The 6,264-nt window shown below is 41.3% G+C and overlaps 1 long non-coding RNA gene across 1 annotated transcript in view; it reads left to right on the top strand.

The window, feature by feature from the left end:
* The first annotated feature begins 2,309 nt into the window (after positions 1 to 2,309).
* The window catches only part of LOC110290133, a 30,611-nt gene continuing 26,656 nt past the window's right edge, over positions 2,310 to 6,264 (top strand). Inside the window, exon 1 of the long non-coding RNA XR_003835969.1 lies at positions 2,310 to 2,433. This is a non-coding gene — a long non-coding RNA (uncharacterized LOC110290133). The remainder of the gene's footprint in view (positions 2,434 to 6,264) is intronic.

Raw genomic sequence — 6,264 nt, 5'->3', positions numbered from 1 at the left:
TATCATGGGTTCCTCACATATTTCTTTCTGATTCTGCTTGACAGAAGACATTTATAATGTTTTACTCTTTGCATAAATACTTTTTAGCAAGGCGGTTAGTTTGAGGCCTTGGAAGGCTTAATCAACGTGTCTGAGGGGTGCTGTCTCCGCTGATTAATTACGCTGTAGTTTTGCTGGTACATGGTCATTGGGCATTCTACCTCAGTGGTGAGGTGAGATAGCCATAGGCAGAGGAAGGTGGACAACCTGTGGAAGCTGCATAGCCAAGGAAACATTATCCCTGGGAGTTCCCAGACGGAAACACAGCCCTGACACCTTGGTTCTAGCCAGTGAGAACTGGTCAGACTTCGATCTTAGAGAACTACAGGATTAACACAAATGTATTCGTTTTTACTCATTGGCTTACCATGGTTTGATGGTATACCATTGTACACATCCATTTGCCTGCTGAGTTACCCATCATGCTTTGGGGATGCTTTTACTGTAAAATGTTTTACTTGGTTCTAGGAATACAATGATGGAAAAATAACCAAGGTACCTACTTCTTTGGAGACTGGAGTGGTTGGAACCCAAGCCTTAAATCTAGTGTTGTAGCTTCCTGCTCTAGGAGGCATGCTGGATTGAGAGAAAGTGAAGAATCGCCAAGCCAGGAGTTTACCAGCTCCTGCTATGAGGTGAGCGATGGTTTCATGGTTCCTAGGGAAGCTGAGAACTGGTGGTTCCAGGGGACACAGAAAAGAGAGTTGGACAAGGAGAACAAGGGATTTCAGACACAGAATAACGGGCATTTTTTTTATTTCTTTCCCTTCCATATTATTTGTTTAAGTGTGGCTTTAAAACTTAATATTTAGTAAATGTGATAATTATGAATGTAACAAATTATATTATTTGCCATTAGAGTGAATAAGCCAATGCAAAGACCCTTTTTAGGCTTTCACATTTGGATGACAGAGTTGATTATTCTATTTATAAACCTAGCAGATTTTAGCAGTAACTTCCAAGCAGACTTTGAATAATGCTTAATGCCATTTATGAACGCAGCCCAGCACCTCACGCACGTTTAAGGGAATGTACAGTTTTAATCTACCTCTTTTAAATATGTCTGTTTTTCTAGCTGTAAGCAAAAGCATCCTGTGCCATGGAAGCTGATAAATTGAACTTATGAGGAAAAGTGGAAGTTTCATTAAATGAGTTTATTCTACTCTATGTAAACTTGGATATCACCATAAAACATCCCAAGTCTGAGTCAATTCTCAATTTCATAGTCAAAGTGGATTTACAAAACTGTCACAAATAGGCATTAGTTCTTAAATGTCAACTTGTGTCGAAAATATCCGCTACATCTAAGTCCCTTCCTAACCTAAAATACTAATCCATGCTAGAGTTCTCTCTTCTCTTTTTCTTTTCTTTGGCTTTTCAAGACAGGGTTTCTCTGGGTAGCCCTGGCTGTCCTGGAACTTGCTCAATAGACCAGACTGGCCTCGAACTCACAGATCTGCCTGCCTCTGCCTGCCAGGATTCTGCAAAAACAGGATTTCAGCTGTCAGTTGGACCCCTATAGATGCTGTCACCACTGGGGGCTGGAGGGTAGGCTGGGTGAATCCTGTCTTTGTTAGTGTAACCTAGCAGGGACAGTTGACTCCAGCAGCAGTGGTGAATTCCTGTTAGCAGTTTTCCCACATTCTCAGAACCTGCCTTAGCACCGCCCTGCAGACATACCAGTGCCCACTGGCCTGGGCTCCTCTGCAGAGTCTAAAGTCCAGCTCTCAGGGTCCCTCTCTAACCTGTGTAGTCTCAGTGATTCTCTTGTTTGCCTCATTGTGAGGGTGGTGGTTGATGTCTTTCAGTTGCCACTTGTGTGAGCCCACCACATTCTCTCTTTGCTATTTTAGTTTCTCAAAGCCTAATAACAGCTTACATTAAACTCTGGGCTAAAGTAACAGATGTAGGTCAGTGAGATGGCACAGCAGTTAAGAGTTCTCCCTTCTTTTTCAGGGAGGCCCAGAACACCCATGTCAAGGAGCTTCAGCCAACTCTTAACTCAAGCTCCACGGAGATCTCATACCTTCTGGCCTCTGTGAGCACCCACCCACATGGTATACACACACACAGAGAGAGAGAGAGAGAGAGAGAGAGAGAGAGAGAGAGAGAGTGAGAGAGAGAGAGAGAGATCATAACATAACAGAAGTGGCTTCTATCCCCATTAGCTCCTGACTCAAGAACCAGGATTGAAAATACATTCCCTACGGAATCCAATAGTGGTTCCAGGTAACCAGGGTAACTCACTTAGGTGTGAACAGAGATGAGACACTCACTTTACCCTCACTGAGGACCCCGTTATCGTCTGAAGTAATCTTGGTGACAGCTCTTGTTGAATTGCAGGTGACATTCTTGAAGCACGGGTGACTTCCATCTGCTCCTAAGAAACAACAGGTCCTATTTATGGCTTCTTAATTGTTGGCTTCATAGTTTAGAAATATTCTTGTAGGCCTTGTTCTGTGGAGAGCAGCTCTTCAGAATGCCTTTCTCACAAGTCACTCATTAGGAAGGATTTTTAATTTGTTTGGCTTCTCTGGGCTCAGTCTACTGACCTTTGAAAAGAATTCTAGGGCCGGGCAGTGGTGGTGCACACCTTTAATCCCAGCACTCGGGAGGCAGAGGCAGGTGGATTTCTGAGTTTGAGGCCAGCCTGGTTTACAGAGTGAGTTCCAGGACAGCCAGGGCTACACAGAGAAACCCTGTCTCGAAAAAAAACCAAAACCAAACCAAACCAAAACAAAACCAGCATAAGGCTTTTCAGTCTTGGCATGGGGGAAAAGCTGCTATCCTCTCATTAGCTCCTTAGTTTCTTTGCCAAATAATGAAAAAACTAGTGATGAAAAAAATATGTACATAAAGCAAATGTTTGAAGAAATCAGTTCAGGTGGGATCTGAGAAGATCTGGTCACTTCACGAAAGCAAATGTGAGACAAACTCAGCCTGGTTCTCCACCTGCCCTGCCCCCCCACCCCCACCCCACCCCAACAAACTTATGGGGTAGCAGCAGGTTCTGGACTGGGGAAAGGCTGCAGGGAAAATGATAGAGATGGATGACTAAAATCCATGGACAAGTCTCCCTTGAATTGTTGGCCGATTCCTAGGGCATGTTATGGTTAATGTGTCTGCCAAGTGTCTCCCAAAGGCTAATGCTGACTTGCCCGAGGATCTGTTCAGAGCCAGGGAACCACTAGCAGGTGAGATCTAGCAGAAGGAAGTTGGATCACTGAGGGTTATGCTCTTTGAATGGGAAACTGGACTCCAGCCTCTTTGATCTTTCTTATTGTTTCCAAGCCACCATTAAGTGAGAAACTTTGTTCCCATCATGTACCTACACCGTGGTGTAGTACTCAGCACAGGATCCAAAACAACAAGGGCGAGTACCGAATCCTGAAGTATCCAAACTTGAACTTTCATCTTGGGTGTTTTATCGTAGCACTAGGAAGATAGCAGCATGCCCCAAATTGTCAGATCTAGCTGAAAGGAAAACAGCAGCTACCATAATTAGCAGATGAACTCACTCCAGTTCCTACAAACTAGTGAGGAGGTTCAGGCCCTTCCAAGGTTGGGGGTTTTGGCACACATTATCAGCACTGGATTGAGTCTCACTCTAAGATAAGGAACATGGTCAAAACAAGATTCTAGAGTTAAACACAGCTACATTAATATCACACTAAATATAAATGTACTCAACAAGTTGATTAAAAAAAACCAAAAATGGTCAGGGAAGAGATAAATAATGGCATGCTATCTGTAGAAATATACAATTTATTATTTGTTTATTTACTTATTTTGGGACAGAGTTTTACTATGCAGCTTTGGCTGTCCTGGAGTTCACTATATAGTCCAGGCTGACCTTAAACTTACAAAGATACACCTGCCTTTGCTTCCTGAGTGCTGGGACTAAAAGTGTATGCCACCATGTCCAGCAAGAGATACACTTTGAATACTCAAAAACAGACTGATAGCAAAAGAAAAAAAATGGAAAAATATATAGGATGCAAAAAATAACACTTATCATGAGAAACTTGCTGCCAATTAGAAGAATGCAAATTTCATAATGATAATTCAAAAGGAAGATATGAATCATAATACAGGAAATTAGCATTTATTAGTCATCAGCTATAGGTCAAGGGCCATTGCAAGTATTAGACATAAGTTGTTTTGTCTAGGTCTTCTGGGCAATTTTATGAAGTAAATTTTAGTTATCTCAGTCTTACTAGATGAACCAGTGAAAGCCCCGCTTCCTAACATTACATAGCTAGACAAAGGTACACACAAGGCACAATTCAAATCAGACTTTGTCTGAGCTTCTGTGCTTAAAGTCATAGTATCAAGACAATATGCTACTCCTGGAAAGACACGTAGGCCAATGGAACAGAACCAAGAGGTGAAAAATCTTTGTATTTATAGTGAATTGTTTCTTCTTGATGTGTTGTTTTTACAAATGTGCAAGGCAGCCTTGTGGTGGTGGTTCACATCTTTAATCCTAGCACTAGAGAGGCAAAGGCAGGCAGAAGCCAGCCTGATTTACAGGAATCCCAGGACAGCCAGGGATACACAGAGAAACCCTGTCTTCAAAAAAAAAGAAAGAAAACCAAAAAACCTCCAAAAACAAACAAAAAAACAAACAACTCAAACCAAACAACAACAAAACGCAAACCACCACCACCAACAACAACGTTAGATTTCATTAAAATAATTAAGAAGAAACTCCACAGTTCAAAAATCACCACCAAGACAACAGAGTGAAAGGAAATATTTGCAAAATATGTATCTGTCAAGGCCTTGCCACAAGTCTTACAAAGGATTCTTAGAAAGCAGACCATGAATTCAGTGGGCCAAAAGCAGGTGTGAATAAAAAGTTCATCCAAGAAGACATGTGAACAGTCGACAAGCATGCGGTGAAATGAAGATCGACTTGACTGGGTATGGGTGAACTGTGAATTTTAAACCGCAAGACACCATGCTTACTAGAACAGCTGGCTGTAGCAAACAAGACAGACAGTAGCAAGCATTGGGAGGATGTGACATAATGAGAACCCTGGTTCACCTTTGGCCAAAGTTTGAAATAGTGCAGTCACTTTGTTGCATTTGGCAGTTTCCCAGAAGTTTAAACTTAAGAGCTATTATATAACTTGGCAATTTTATTTCTAGGTTTCTACTTAAGAGAAATGAAAAGTACACACACACACACACACACACATACACACACACAGAGGCTCCTTACCTGTGTATGTTGAAGCAGTGTTATGAAACAATTGGTACACATACTATGCAGCCAGGCTGGCTTGAGGCTCACTGTGTGGATCAAGCTTGGCTCACACATGATTTTTCTTCCTCATCCTTCTGGGTGCTGGGATGACAGACATATGCCATCACGTCTAACTCCATTGTAGTCAGTTTTAATCCTATAGTTCTGTGGCATTAGGCAAACCACATTGTCATGAATCTCCAGACAACCACTTCCAGAACATGCCAGAGCTTCGCTGTTCTCCCATCCGGATCTCCCTACCCCTGTTGCACCGACTCCGGTTGCCTCTCCTCTTAGCAGGTAGGAATCTACTTTTGGGAATGATTCTTCATAATTCCTGTAAGTAGGATCCTTCAGTTTTCAGTTCTCATCCTTTTGTGACTGGTTTATTTTACTTAAAACATCTTTAAGATATCTCCATACTGTAGATTTTTTAAAATTATTCATCTTTGAGGTTGAAGGATATTCCATTGCATACATAATGTTCTATGCATCCAGTGTGGGACTTTGGACTTTTTTTTTAACCCCTGTTTTACTTGTGAATGATACTGTTAGGATTGTTGGCATACAGACATCTGACCATTGGAGAAATATATGAATATAGAACATACTTCAATAAAATTATTTTAGCCCAATGATTTGTTTTCAAAATTTAAAGAGTCACTAAATGAGATGCTACTACAAAGATGAATGAAGGAATGATAAATTTGTCTTGTGGAATGAGTTTATTAACTCATTTTACAGTTAGTTTAGTCAGTGAGAGTGTACAAGCTTGGCATGCATGAGGCACAGAGTTTGATGTGACACCAAAATAAGACTTTTTAAGATAATTTAATGACAAGACAAAGACAAAGCCTTGTTTTTTTTTTAAAAAGATTAATTTTATTTATTATATGTAAGTACACTGTAGCTGTCTTCAGACACTCCAGAAGAGGGAGTCAGATCTCATTACGGATGGTTGTGAGCCACCATGT

This window comes from Mus caroli, chromosome 2 (assembly GCF_900094665.2).
Source record: "Mus caroli chromosome 2, CAROLI_EIJ_v1.1, whole genome shotgun sequence".
NCBI classification, from domain to species: Eukaryota; Metazoa; Chordata; class Mammalia; order Rodentia; family Muridae; genus Mus; species Mus caroli.
This window is presented reverse-complemented; position numbering and strand designations above follow the sequence as displayed.